The sequence below is a fragment of the Erinaceus europaeus genome, chromosome 15 (genome assembly GCF_950295315.1).
Source record: "Erinaceus europaeus chromosome 15, mEriEur2.1, whole genome shotgun sequence".
Classification (NCBI taxonomy): domain Eukaryota; kingdom Metazoa; phylum Chordata; class Mammalia; order Eulipotyphla; family Erinaceidae; genus Erinaceus; species Erinaceus europaeus.
This window is the reverse complement of record NC_080176.1, coordinates 9,971,362-9,986,705: the sequence shown is the minus strand read 5'-3', so window position 1 is coordinate 9,986,705 and position 15,344 is coordinate 9,971,362. Positions and strand designations below refer to the sequence as shown.

The 15,344-nt window shown below is 49.1% G+C and overlaps 1 protein-coding gene across 3 annotated transcripts in view; it reads left to right on the top strand.

Annotated features, from left to right (window-relative positions):
- SCNN1B (sodium channel epithelial 1 subunit beta) overlaps positions 1-15,344 on the top strand; it is a 50,489-nt gene that overhangs the window by 9,443 nt on the left and 25,702 nt on the right. The window contains exon 1 of one of the 3 annotated variants that reach the window (XM_007516565.3): positions 12,487-12,568. The exons of the other annotated variants lie outside the window; for them this stretch is intronic. The gene's annotated coding sequence lies outside the window, so the exon portion shown is untranslated. Of the gene's footprint in view, positions 1-12,486; positions 12,569-15,344 lie in introns of those variants that run through there. 3 annotated transcript variants of the gene reach the window in all.

The window sequence follows — 15,344 nt, the reverse complement described above, 5'->3', positions numbered from 1 at the left end:
GGACTTTCTTCTCTCCAGCTGAGCTGTGTTTCAGAGGCCCCAGAAAGTGGACACTTAGCAGGAAGCTGGAGTGGCCAAGGAGAGAAATGTCACCCCAATTTCCGCCCTGCACCTCTGAGTCATGCTTTTGACCTAGTGTTTGAGGAGACAGGTGTTCATCTCCTAAACTGCAATGCAAGGACTACCATGTTCTAGAGCTCAGGGCCACGGGGAGCCCAGCAGACACACCTGGAAGGGGATTACCATTGATCAGGAAATGGGGGAGCTGTGTGCTGCCTGTGGACCCTCAAGAGGCCTGCATAACTGCCATCACCAACATTGTTACAACCATCGTCACCCCATCACCATCATTGTCATCATTGTCACTCTCTCCATCACCATCAGTGCCATCACCACTCCCACAGTGACCTTTAGCATCCCCATCTGCATCATCATTATCATTGTTGTTGTCATCACAGTCATTCTCATCATCCCTATCACCATCATCATCATGACTATGTCCACCACCATTACCATGACCATCATCATGACCATGTCCACCACCATCATCCCCATCATCATGATCATCATCATGAATATGTCCACCACCATCATTCCCATCATCATGATCATCATCATGAATATGTCCACCACCATCATTCCCATCATCATCCCCATCATCATGTTCATCACCATCATCATGATCATCATCACCATCAACATGACCACCATCATCTCCATCATCATGATCATCATCACCATCATCATGACCACCATCATCCCCATCATCATGATAGTCACCACCATCATCCCTATTATCATGAACATCACCACCATCATCCCCATTATCATGACCATCTCCATCATCATCCCCAACACCATCCCACCGCCATCACCACCACTACCACCACCATCATGGACATTTTTATCATCATTATCCCCATCACCACTCCCATCATCCCCATCATCATGAGCAAGACCACCATCATTCTCATCACCATCATTCCATCAAAATGATCATCTCCATCGTCATCTCCATCACCACCACCATCATGACCATCTCCACCAACACCATCATCCCATAACCACCCCCAACACTATCACCATCATCACTGCCATCATCACCATCCCCATCTCCAATCACCTTCCCCATCACTACTACCACCATCCGCACTCCCATCATCACCAAGCTCTCCTCGGTCATCACCACCATCATCGCCATCATCATAACCATCACCACTCCCATCCTCACCATCCCCATCCTGACCATCATCATCATACCTGCCATCATTCCCACTTCCATCATCACCCCTAACTTCATTTGCACCCCCACCCTCACCCCCACCCACATCATGGTTACACATGGCTTTCCAAACCAACACCCCTTCCTGCCCCTGAAGGTTAGGAAGAGAGGTCCAAGGGGTGCAGTGCATTCATACATTCACCCCCCTCACCACCACCACCCTCAACACACACACACACACACACACACACACACACACACACACACACACACCAGAATAAAGCTTGTGAAGAGCCAGAGCTGATTCTTGGCTCTGATACTTCCTAGTTGTGCACCTTTGGGCAAGTGACCTCACCTCTCTGATCCTCAGAGTCCTTCTCTACAGAACAGGGATGGCCCTGGCTGCTGCCTCAGAGGGTTTCGAGGTGGATCAAAATAAACAGGGGGAAGCATTCTGACGGAGGGAGCAGCATGGAGAGAACGGAGTGGGGTGTGCGTCTGGATTTCCCAGAAGTCCTGAATGCAGGAGTGGGGGTGGGGGCAGGTGTCATCTAGCTCAGGGCAACCCAGGGGCAGGACTAGAGGGGCCTCTAGAGGTGCTTCTCCCTTTCTGAGAAGGCAGGGCACTGTGGAGGGTGGTGAAGGGGGGCAGGAGGCTGTGATGCTCCTGCTCTGAGATCTTCTTCAGGCCCGTAGAGACATTCCCAGGAAGAGCCAGCCTCTCCTGCTTCCCACCCCCAGGGTACCCCAGCACTGCCAGGCTGCCCCCACATTCCAAGAAGAGGCTTTTCTTGTTTAGCCCTTCTCCCTTTGGGATGACTTATTTCTGCCTCGTTTTTGTTTTGTTTATTTAACAGGGACACCAATCAGCTCTGGCTATTGGTGGTCCAGCCAGGCGCTGGACCTGGGTGGGGCCTCTCTTGCAAGACCCTAGTACCACCACTATGCTATCTCCTCAACCCCCATGACAATTTCTTTTCTTTTCTTTTCTTTTTTGCCTCCAGGGTTATCACTGGGGCTCAGTGCCTGCACTATGAATCCACTGCACCTGGAGGCCATCTTTTTTCCATTGTTGTTGTTACTGTTGTTGTTGCTGTTGTTGTTGTTGGATAGGACAGAGAGAAATTGAGAGGGGAGGGAGGGAGAGAGAGGGAGAGAAGAAGATAGACACCTGCAGACCTGCTTCACCTTTTGTGAAATGACCTCCCCACCCCCGCAGGTGGGAGCTGGGGGCTCGAACCAATATCCGTGCGCCGGTCCTTGCACTTCACGCCATGTGCACTTAACCCAGTGCACTGACGCCCAACTTCACCCCGCCCCAGCCAATTCCTTTCTGAGTAGCAGTCATGGTGGGCAAGTCATCCCTGAGTATCTCACCCCCAGCCTGTGGGCTGTGTGCCCCACAGCTCCAGGAGCGCCATGCACTCATGCTGCACTGAGAATGACGCCCCCTGGAGCTGTGCAGTGCACAACCTGCACAGCTGCATGGGGCAGCCATGCCATCTCTCCCTCTTGGAGAATGTGGTGTGGGATGTCCCTCGAGCACCTCTGTGCCAGCTGACAGCATGGGGTGGTGCCACATGAGATGCAGGGAGCCCCGGGGAGCTTGCTGGGGTTCATCCTGGAGAGAGCTGTGTTAAGTGTGGTCACTGATGACTTTGGGCTCTGGGGAACCCACAGACGTGGTTTCTGTTCTCCTTTGTGACTCTCGGGATGTGACTCTAGTCAAACTGCCCGGTGGCTCTCTTGTGCCTCAGTTTCCTCATCTGAACGCCAGGTGCACAATGCTGTCTCACAGAGAAGCCATGAGCCAGAAATGAGATAATACCAGTCAGGTTGTTGAAGGGTTCAGAAACACCCCATACACACACACACAGAGAGAGACAAGGCAATTCCCTGAGCTCTTGGCAGGTGAGGAGAATCTGAGAACCTCATCTAAAGTCTTTGACCACTACGCCAGCTCAAGCCAGTGCTTGGTCAAGCCCAGTCGAAAATAGCCTTTGTACAATCAAGGGCTGCCGAGATCTTGGGGATGGGACAGAGGAGGGACAAATACCAGGAAGGAGAGGCAGCCTTGATTCACAGAGCCCCGGGGTCAGCAAACCACAACCCCAAGGCCAAGTTCAGACCACACCTGATTGCTTGCAGTCATGAGCTGGGAACAGTTTGTCTATACTTGAGGAATAATCGTGAGACATGTGGACTGCATATAAATTGTGTCACGGACACAGGTACTGGGTCCTTGCTGGTGTCTGCCACCAGCTGTTTCTTTGGCCAGAGCCAACTAGTTTGGTCAAGTTCAAAGCCACAGCCAACAGACATCATTCTCTATTGGTTCCTGGCAGTTGAGCTCAGTGCACCTGACAGCAAAAGCCTCCTCCAGAGAGCTCTGTTCAAACAAATTTGGAGCCCAGCTAATGGGGTCTTGAGGGGCCAGAGACCTGAAGCCAGAAGGCAGTGGCTTCTGCAGCTTTGGGGACCTGGGCAGGGCCCTCTCATGGTTTAGTCTGGGCCCAGCGCCACCCACCTCAGCTGCCTTGAACAAGAACAAGCACCCAGGCCAGGACCGGTTCCCGGAGTCCTTGAACTTGAGAGGGCCAGGCAGCCTGAGCCGGACGGGTGATCAGAGGAGATGGGAGATTGTGAATTGTTTGCGTAGTTTCCTGAACCCTGGGTGTCCTGACTGCTGTTGGTGCCAGACAGGACCTTCAAGTCCCCTGTGACAGGGGCCAGGTCCCTGGAGATGGGCATTGTGGTGGTCAGGGACTAAACAAATCCTGACTCTTCACCCCCAGTTGGGTGGGTTTCGATGGCACCTGCCCCAGGGAAGCCATGGTTGCTGGCTGGACCAGATTGGGGATGATTAAATGAAATGATGTGCAGGGGCCAGGCGGTGGTGCACCTGGTTGAGCGCACATGTTACGATGCACAAGGACCCAGGTTCAAGTTCCCAGTCTCCACCTGCAAGGGGAAAGCTTTGCAAGTGGTGAAGCAATGCTGTAGGTGTCTGTCTCTCTTCCTATCTTCCCCTTCCCTCTTGATTTCTGACCGTCTCTATCCAATAAACAAATAAAGATTAAAAATTTTAAATAATTCCCCCCAAAAGTACTAAAAAGAAAAAGAAATATTTACAAAAAAAAAGGACAAAAAAAAAAGAAAAAAGAAAGTAAGGGTGTGTGATAAATAAAAACACATGTACATGAATGAGTAGACCTAGAATTTTTTTTGGGGGGGTGACTTAATGTAGTGTAACCCCCCTCCCATTCCCCGCTCCTTCCAAGGCTGTTTTTCAAGGATACACACCTGGAATTTGAGTAATGTCGCAAAGCAAGGTGACTGTAGATAAGAAATAAGCAAAGAAATAGACGTTTTTATTAATTTTTTCAAGAGGGCCAGAGGGGTAGCTCTCCTGTTTGGGATCATGCTTTGCCCTGAGTGTGAGTCAGGGTCAAATCTTGGCATCACATGGGAGATATCATGGAGCTGGGGCAGAGGGGGGGGAGGTAGGGAGGGAAGCTCCCATGTTGTTGTCTGTCTGTCTGTCTATCTGGTCTGAGTGAGAACAGTGAAGTCGTAATGGACAAATTCCTGGCTCCATTTGAAAAAGGAAAAAAAGTGGGGGTCAGGCGGTGGTGCAGCGGGTTAAGCACACATGATGCGAGGCAGAAGGACCGATTTAAGGATTCCGGTTCAAGCCCCCGGCTCCCCACCTGCAGGGGAGTCACTTCACAGGCGGTGAAGCAGGTCTGCAGGTGTCTATCTTTCTCTCCCCCCTCTGTCTTCTTCTTTCCATTTCTCTCTCTCGTATCCAACAATGACAACAGCAATAACAATAATAACAACAACAACGATGAACAACAAGGGCAACAAAAGGGGAAAAATAGCCTCCAGGAGTAGTGGATTTGTAGTGCAGGCCCTGAGCCCCAGCAATAACCCTGGAGGCAAAAAGAAAGAAAGAAAGAAAGAAAGAAAGGAAAGCTAAAAATTGAAGAAAAACTAAAGCTACCTTGTGTAAGTTAGTTCTCTAAATATCAGAATAGAAGCAGGTAGAATTATTATCTAAAATCTATTTCCTGGAGCTGGGTGGTGGTGCACCCCAGTTGAGCACACACATTACAGAGCAAAAGGACCTGGGTTCGAGCCCCCACTCCCTTATCTGCATTGGGAAAGCTTCACAAGTGGTGAGGCATTGCTGCAGGTATCTCTCTGTCTCTCTCCCTCTCTACCTCCCCTCCCCTCTCTATTTCTGTATCCTATTCAATAAAATGAAAATAAATAAAATCTTATTTCTTAAGTCCATATATCCAAAACATCCTTTGAAAATGCAATCTGTGAAAATTTGCTAACAAGAAATTTTTCTGTTATACACATCTTTTAAATTTTTTAATTAAGGAGTCAGGCGGTAGTGCAGCAGGTTAAGCACACGTGGCACGAAACGCAAAGACCGGAATAAGGATCCCGGTTTGAGCCCCCAGCTCCCCACCTGCAGGGGAGTCACTTCACAGGCGGTGAAGCAGATCTGCAGGTGTCTGTCTTTCCCCCCTCTGTCTTCCCCTCCTCTCTCCATTTCTCTCTGTCCTATCCAACAACAATGACATCAATAATAACAACAATAATAACTACAACAATAAAACAACAAGAGCAATAAGAGGGAATAAATATTTAAAATATATAAATTAAAAAATTTTAAATTTTAATTAAGTGATTAATTAATTAAGTAATGTTTGCTATCAGGACTATCGCTGAGGTTCAGTGCCAGCAAAATGACTTTACAGCTCCTAGTGGCCATTTTTCTTCTTTTCTTTTTTTTTTTTTCCATAAAGGGTGAGATTCAGAAAAAGGGAAAGAGAGAGGGAGAGAGAGAGAGAAAGAGAGTGAGTGTGTGTGTGTGTGTGTGTGTGTGTGTGTGTGTGTGTGTGTGTGTGTGTGTGAGAGAGAGAGAGAGAGAGAGAGAGAGAGGCCTACAATACTGCTCCACTGACCATGAAGCTTCCTTCCTACAGTTGGGGACCGGGATCTTGAACCCAGGTCCTCCCGTGTAGTAGCAGACACATGCAGACAGTGGTGATACTGACAGACGGAGGAGATAGACGGATCAAGAAGCTTCTTTGCTTGGTGGTCCCATGAGGTGGCCAGGGCCTCGAACCTGGCCCTTCCTCATGGCAAAGTGCTTTTTTAGGTGAGCAATGTCCTAACCCCATCCCAAACTCAGTCGTTTAACCACCACCCCGTTCTGGCAAGTTCGTGAGAGGACTCAAAGGACACCTGTAGGTTGGGCCTATCTTCTTCTTCTTTTTATTATTATTATTTTTTATTTATAAAAAAGAAACATTGACAAAGCCATAGGATAAGAGGGGTACAACTCCGCACAATTCCCACCACCAGAACTCTGGATCCCATCCCCTCCCCGATAGCTTTCCTATTCTTTAACCCTCTGGGAGTCTGGACCCAGGGTCATTGTGGGATGCAGAAGGTGGAAGGTCTGGCTTCTGTCATTGCTTCCCCGCTGAACATGGGTGTTGACAGGTCGATCCATGCTCCCAGTCTGCCTCTCTCTTTCCCTAGTGGGGCAGGGCTCTGGAGAAGTGGAGCTCCAGGACACATTGTGGGGTTGTCTGTCCAGGGAAGTCTGGTTGGCATCATGCTAGCATCTGGAACCTGGTGGTTGACAAGAGAGTTAACATACAAAGCCAAACACATTATTGACAAATCATGGACCTAAGAGCTGGAATAGTGCAGATGAAGAGTTGGGGGGGGGGGGTGTCGTCCATTTTGTAGTTAGCAAATAGGCATATTTTAGTTAAATTCCAAAGGGTCGGGAGTCAGGCGGTAGCGCAGCGGGTTAAGCACACATAGCGCAAAGCGCAAGTACCAGCATAAAGATCCCAGTTCGAGCCCCTGGCTTTCCATCTGCAGGGGAGTCACTTCACAAGTGGTGAAGCAGGTCTGCAGGTGTCTCTCTTTCTCTCCCCCTCTCTGTCTTCCCCTCCTCTCTCCATTTCTCTCTGTCCTTTCCAACAATGACACAAATAACAACTGCAACAAGAAAAAAAAAAAAAAAAAAAAGGGCAACAAAAGGGAAAATAAATAAATAGAAAAAATTATAAATAAATTCCAAAGGGTCTGTGGCTATACCAATTTGTTTGGGTTTTTTTTCTCTTTTTCTTTTTGCCCCTGAGCCTGAATTCTGATATGCCAGTGGATCCAAATTATTGTCTGGGGAGATGATGTCATGGCTGGAAGGGCCTATCTTCTAAGGCATCTTGAGAGAGCCCATCAGGGTTTGTCCTTGATTGTGCAGACACCAAAAGGTGTTGAAAGTTCCTCAAGGGGGCAACAGCTGAGCCTCCGGGAAGTTCAGGCCCAAAGGAATCATTCATTCACGGGGCTGGGAAACTCCCTGCCTGGCACCTGTCGGCTCTCAAGCAGTTAGGTATGTCCCTTTGCGCACTGCACCTTGCATCCCAGCGCCCAGACTTAGCAGCCGCCCACGTGTGTGCCTTGTTCTCTCCCTGGAGGAAGTCAGCCCTGCCCTTGCTCTCTGGCCGTGACCCTCCCTAGGGCAAGGCTGCTGTGACCCCATTTTCAGGGGAAACAGGAGGCTCAGAGAGGGGATGTGAAGCAGGTCTGCAGGTGTCTTTGTCTCCCCCTCCCTGTCTTCCCCTCCTCTCTCAATTTCTTTCCGTCCTATCCAACAATAACAACAAAAATGGGGGGTGGGGGGTGCCAAGAGCTGTGGATTCATGGTGCTGGCACCAGGGTCCAGTGATAACCCTGGAGGCAAAAAACAAACAAAAAATAAATTAAATTTAAAAAAAAAAAAAAAAGACAGGAGTCGGGCGGTAGCACAGTGAGTTAAGCGCACGTGATGCAAAGCTCAAGGACCGGGGTAAAGATCCCGGTTCGAGACCCTAGCTCCCCACTTGCAGGGGAGTCGCTTCACAGGCGGTGAAGCAGGTCTGCAGGTGTCTGTCTTTCTCTCCCCCTCTCTGTCTTCCCCTCCTCTCTCCATTTCTCTCTGTCCTGTCCAACAACAATGACGTCAATAACCACAACAACAACAATAACTACAACAACGATGAAGAACAACAAGGGCAACAAAAGGGAAAATAAATAAATATAAAAATAATTTTTTTAAAAAAGATTAAAAAAAAAAAAAAAGAATTGGGCAGGCAGAGAGACAGCTCCACAGTAGAGCACTTGTCTTCCATGTGTTAGGCCCTGGGTTCAATCCCCAGCACCACAGGGTCCAGAATTCCATGCATATAGTAGAGCAGTGCTTTGTGTTTTCTCTCTCTCTCTCTCTCTGTCAGTCTAAAAATTAAAAGGAATAACACCCATGACACAGGTTCAAACCCAGCCCCCACCATACTAGAAGAAGCTGTGGTGGTTTCTTTCCTTCTCTCTCTCTCTCTCTCTCTCTCTCTCTCTCTCTTTCTCTCTCTCTCTTTCTCTCTTTGAAAAAGTCAACTCAGAGCAGCAAAGCCATGGTGATATGCACCCTCCACCCCCAGTTGTAAAGAATTAAGCTAAGGAGATGGTTCAATGGTAGAGGGCATGCATGAACTCCCAAGTTTGAGCTCAGACACTGAGTTAAAAATAAGTAGGGTGCTAGCAGAGGTAGCCCGTCCCCTCCCCGCACCCCCCAACCATGTTCCAGCCCGGCCCTCACCGCCCTGGTGTTGGGGCAGGGAGCTTCCGCTCTGTGGTTCCTTCCCCTCTTTCTGTCCTTGTCTGTCTGAAAAAGTCAGCCCAGAGCAGTGACAAGAATAACAACAAATAGGGCAGGGGTAGATAGTATAATGGTTATGCAAAGAGACTGTCATGCCTGAGGCATCAAAGTCCCAGGTTCAATCCCCTGCACCACCATAAACCAGAGCTGATCAATGCTCTGGTAAAAAAAAAAAAAGATAACAACAAATAAATAAATAAAACTGGGACCTAGCTCATCATATCTTAGGACTACAGTTCAAGCCCCCCGTATTGGCACAGGACACAGCTAAACAATGCTATTCTCTCTCTCTCTCCTTCATAAAATGAATATTTTTACCTTAATAATAATTAAGTGATTCCCACTTCCCTGTTGGAAACAAAGACTGACTACAGAGCTAGACCCCGTGAAGTCAGCCACCTTCTTCCCTGTCAGAAACTCACCACCCATTCTGGGCAGGTGGTCACTCACACAAGGCAGGGGACAGTATGAGCAGGGCCCAGGACTCCCCCAAGCCATCTGCCTGGAAGGGCACAGGTACCTGGAATGACCCTGGGTGGGGGGGAGGGCAGCATTATTGTCCCATGTCATTGTGATTATATAATGTGAGCCCTGGTGCTGGCAAGGCTTTGGCACTGGGGAGGACAGACAGATGGACGGACAGGTAGAACACTAAGACCGTGGGCATGGCAGCTGCAGATAGGGAGCTAGAGGGCGGGGCTCAGCCCAGCTGGCAGGTGGCGAGGTGCTTTATCTGCTCTGAGGACTTTGGGGGTCTTTGTAAGACCACTACAGAGCGTGTCTCTCAGTGCACCCTGGAGAGAGGCAAAGGTTTCTGGCTGGAGCTGGAAGCAGCTCCGTTCAGCTTATCAGCCACTCCTTGTGTTGGGGTGCGCTGAGCGAGGGGTGTAATTAGAGACATGGAACCTGTGATTCCCTCTCCATTCTTGCTGAGGACAAAGCTCCAGCAGGCACGTCAGTGAAAACAAGCGTGAGTCAGGGTCAAGAGAGATGTGAAGACAACGAGGGTAATTGGCACCTACCCACCACTCCCAGTCACAAAGATGACGTTCAAGGTCGACCTGGGTGCCTTCAGCTGGCATCCTGGACAGAAAGGACAGAGAGACAGACAGCCGTCCTCAGTTCCAGTCCTATCTCCAGAAGCCCTCCCCCCACCCCCCAGCTTCTAGACCTTCCTGAACCCTCCCTGGTGGCCAGCTGGATTCGAGAACTCTGGAACGTTCTGAAAGTGTCAGCACAGACCCACTGTCTGGTTCCTAAGACCTGGCAGTGAGTTTAATCTGTTCCCTTTTAAACATGGAAGCCTTGTCCTACAGCATTGGGGCAAATGCCTTGGAGTCATGAGCTGTGGTTTCCCTCAGTGTGTTTGTTTTGGAAGTGAGTTTTTTTCTTTATTTGTGTTATTGTTTTGTAAGATTGGTGGATTTTGAGGTCTCCTCTAGACTTTGAATTATCGTGTTGGCATGTGAGGGGGCCCAAGGGGGCCTCGGAGCTGTTGGTAATGAGCTGTCTTTTGGATGTGGAAGTCTTTATAAGGAAAAAAAAAATTCAGGCTGGGGTGACAACATAATGGTTCTGCAAGACTGTCATGCCTGAGGCTCCAAAGTGCCAGGTTCAATTCCCTGCAGCCACCATAAGCCAGAGCTGAGCAGTGCCCTGGTTGCTCTCTCTGGTGCATCTTTCTCTCTGTGTTTCCCTGTCATTAAAAATAAATAATTTGGGGGTCAGGCAGTGGCTCAGCGGGTTAAGTGCACATGGTGCAAAGTGCAAGGACCAGCGTAAGGATCCCTGTTCGAGCCCCCGGCTCCCCACCTGCAGGGGAGTCACTTCACAGGTGGTGAAGCAGGTCTGCAGGTGTCTGTCTTTCTCTCCCCTTCTCTGTCTTCTGTCCTCTCTTCATTTCTCTGCCCTGTCCAACAACAATGACATGAATAACAACAACAATAATAACTACAACAATAAGACAACAAGGGCAACAAAAGGGAAAATAAATAATGTTTTTTAAAGATTACTTTTGGGGAAAGAAAGGGGGGGAAGCTAACAGCCAGTGAGGTAGCTAGGCAGGCAGGTCACCAGACTTGCATGCTGACCTTGGGTTTGATTCTTGACATTGCATAGGTCAGAGCTCCAGTCTGGCTTCTCTCTTTCACAAAAAGAAAGAAAGGAAGGGAGTGGGAGAGTGAGAAAGGAAAAGAGAGAAAAGGGAAGGGGGGGAAGATTCTAGACTTTGATGTCTAAGCTCTTGTCTGGAACTGATAAGAAGGTGACTCTTGGGAGTCGGGAGGTAGCGCAGCAGGTTAAGCAGAGGTGGCGCAAAGTGCAAGGACCGGCGTAAGGATCCCAATTTGAGCCCCCAACTCCCCACCTGCAGGGGAGTCACTTCACAAGTGGTGAAGCAGGTCTGCAGGTGTCTATCTTTCTCTCTCCCTCTCTGTCTTCCCCTCCTCTCTCCATTTCTCTCTGTCCTATCCAACAGTGACGACATCAATAACTACAACAATAAAACAACAGGGCAACAAAAGGGAAAATAAACAAATAAATATTTTAAAGGCTTCTTTTTTTAAAATATTTATTTTATTTATTTATTCCCTTTTGTTGCCCTTGTTGTTTTTTTTTTATTGTTGTAGTTATTATTGTTGTTGTCGTTGTTGGATAGGACAGAGAGAAATGGAGAGAGGAGGGGAAGACAGAGAGGAGGAGAGAAAGACAGACACCTGCAGACCTGCTTCACCGCCTGTGAAGTGACTCCCCTGCAGGTGGGGAGCCGGGGTTCAAACCAGGATCCTTATGCCGGTCCTTGTGCTTTGCGCCACCTGCGCTTAACCCACTGCGCTACAGCCCGACTCCCACAAATAAATATTTTTTAAAGGTGACTCTTGGAAGTGGGAAGATTATAGATCATTACTTGGGGGGGGGGGTCAGTCTTCCATTTGTGGAATTCCCAGAAAGCACAGACTGAGAATCTTTATTCTCAGGGTCAGTTTCTTTGTGAGCTTTATAACTTTCTCTAACCACCCCCCTTCTAAAAGTGCTTTCCTCTGCTAGTTAATGTTACCAGGTGCTCTGAGGGTGGTGAACTTGAGACGGGAGACCCTATAGGTGTGGAAAGATAGGACTCAGACAACATGTTGTCAGAAACTCGCTGGGCAAGGGAATAGCTTACCTGGGTAGGGTTCTGCTTTCAACCTGGTCCCCACTGCATTGAGGGAAGCTTTGTTGTTGTGGCACCTTCCCCGTGTCTCTGAAGAAGAAGAAGAAAGGAAAATAAAAGTGGGGGGGGACCATGAGGTGGTGCACCTGGTTAAGCACACATATTACAGTGCACAAGGACCCAGGTTCAAGCCCCTGGTCCCCACCTGTAGGGGGAAAGATTCACAAGTGTTGTCTCTCTCCCTCTCTATCTCCCCCTCTCCTCTCAATTTCTCTGACTCTACCCAATAATAAATAAAGAAAATATTTTTTAAAAAAAAGGTAGAGCACAGTCTTTTCTATATTTGTTTATCTGCAGGCAAGACTGGGACATAGAGAGGGGAGACAGTCTCACCCCTGACCTCCACGGTGACCCCACTCAAGACCTCTGTGAAAAGGCCACAGAACCTCAGCTTTGTCTCAAGGTTGGAAGGAATAGACTCGGTGTGTGTGTGTGTGTGTGTGTGTGTGTGTGTGTGTGTGTGTGTGTGTGTGTGTTGTATGTGTGTGTATCTTCCTTTTTGTTTCCACCAGGATTTTTTCCACAACAAATCTTACCGCTCATGGTGGCCTTCCCCCACCCCCTCCCATTTCTTTTATTTTAATAGAACAGAGAGAAATTGAGATGAGAGGGGAAGATAGAGAGGGAGAAAGAGAGTTACCTGCAGACTTGCTTTACCACTCATGAAGCAGGTAGGAATTTGGGGGCTTGAACCCAGGTCCTTGTGTATGGTAACATCTGTGCTCAACTGGGGGAACCACCACCCAACACCTTTATTTCCCTTCAAACACATATACATGATATCTAGATAGAGATAGAGACAGAGAGAGAGAGAGAGAGAGAGAGAGAGAGAGAGAGAGAATCAGAGATCACAAGTGCGGGCCTTATAAGAAGGATGTGCTGTGGGGGAGGGGGATTCGGCCTCTCCCAGTCCCCTTCCAGAGGGTCCAACAGGGATGAAAGAAAGGGGCGGGGCTTGTGCAGATGAGGCCCCGCCCACCACCCCAGCGCAGAAGCCCCGCCCCACGCAGGTGCAACAGCTCCGCTGACAGGTGGCCACCAGCCAAGCTGCCTGGTTTCTATTTCCAGCGCTGACTCACCTGGCCCTGCACGTCATGTCACCTTCCCTGTGAGCAGACCAACGCTTGGCCACCACCATGCCTGGTAGGAGGGCGGGAGGATCCCTGGGAAGATCCTGGGAAGAGAACAGGTGTGCTCAGTGGGTGGGAGCCCCAGCAAGGAGTCTCTAGAAGTGCAAGGGCTGGCGAAATAGCTCACTTGGATAGTGTGCTGCTTTGCCATGCACACGACCCGGGTTCAAATCTCGCCCCTACCGCACTTAAGGAACCTCTGGTACTTTGATTTCTCTCTCTCTCTCTCTCCTTACCTACTCTGCCCTTCTCCCTTTTAACAGTGTTCTGAATTGCGGGGAAGGGATAGGATTAAAACATTTTATAGATCTCACTTCATTGCAGCAGTGGTTTAAATTTTTTTTGCCTCCAGGGTTATTTCTGGGGCTCAGTGCCTGCACCACGAATCTACTGCTCCTGGAGGCTATTCCCCCCTGCTTTGTTGCCCTTGTTGTTTTATCATTGTTGTGGTTATTATTGTTGTTGTTATTGATGTCATTGTTGTTGGATAGAACAGAGAGAAATGGAGAGAGGAGGGGAAGACAGAGAGGGGGAGAGAAAGATAGACACCTGCAGACCTGCTTCACCACCTGTGAAGCGACTCCCCTGCAGGTGGGGAGCCGGGGGCTTGAACTGGGATCCTTACGCCGGTCCTTGCACTTTGTACCATGTGCGCTTAACCCACTGTGCTACCATCTGACCCCGGTTTTAAAATTTTTTAATGAGAGGCCGGGTGGTGGTGCACTTGGTTAAGCACATGTTACTATGCACAAGGGCCTGGGTTCAAGCCCCTGGTCCCTACCTGAAGGGAGGAAGCTTTGCAGTTGGTGAAGCATTGTTGCGGGTGTCTCTTTTTCTCTCGCCTTCTCGATTTCTGGCAGTCTCTATCTGATAAATACATAAAGATAATTAAAATACATAAATATTTAATGAGTCAATATTTTTCTGCTTTTAATATTTTATTCATTTACTGGGTAGAGGCAGAAAGAAACTGAGAGGAGATGGCGAGATAAGGAGAGAGTGAGAGAGACAGAGAGACACCTGCAGACCTACTTCACCACTTGTGAAGCTTCCCCACTGAAGGTGGGTGCCAGAGACTTGAACCCAAGTCCTTGTGCATGGTAAGGTATGCACTAACTGGGTGCATTACCACCTGGCCACCACTGTAGGGCTTTTCACAAGGTGCCTGGGTTTCTCTTGTCTGCCTGTGAGAAACCCTTCAAGGAGTCCTTTGGAAGGACCCCCCCAACCCCCCCTGATAAGGTCTCACAGACTCATTTCTGCTCCCCCTCCCACCTTCTGTCAATCTTTTCCCTAAGAGACCTGCTTCCTTTGAAAGAGAGTTGGCCTTTGGATACCAAAGGCTAGGCTCCTGGAATGCACATAATAACTTCATCTATAAATAGAGATCATGCCCGGGGCTGGAGAGCTAGTTCACCAGGTAAGGCAGGTGCCTTATGACACACACAGCCCAGTTTCAAGCCCTGGCACCACATGGGAAGTGCTATGACACTGGGGGAAAGCTCCAGTTCTGTGATGTCTCTCCTCATTCTGTCCCTCTCTCGTAATGAAAAATTTGACCTGGGAGCAGCCTTTGAATCACCCATCAGTGAGGCCCTGGTTCTGCGAAGAGACAAAGAAAGTTCAGAGTGTCTCCCACCCCTGAAGAGATTCTGACTACTCTCCACAAACTCTCCTCACCCTCTGGCCTGCTGCTGTGAGCCTCAGAGAGGGCACTAACCCTAGCAAGGTTTTTTTTTTTTTTTCTTGCCTCCAGGGTTATCGCTGGGGCTCAGTGCTGCACTACAAATCCACTGCTCCTAGAGGCCTTTTTTTCCTTTTTATTGGATAGGACAGAGAGAAATTGAGAGAGGAAAGGGAGAGAGAGGAGAAAGAGAAAAAGACACCCACAAGGGGGTCTGGAGGTAGCGCAGCAGGTTAAGCGCACATGGCACCGAAGCGCAGGGACCAGCACAAGGATCCTGGATCGAGCCTTTGGTTCCCCACCTGCAGGGGAGTCGCTTCACAAGTGGTGAAGCAGGTCTGCAGGTGTCTGTCTTACTCTCCCCC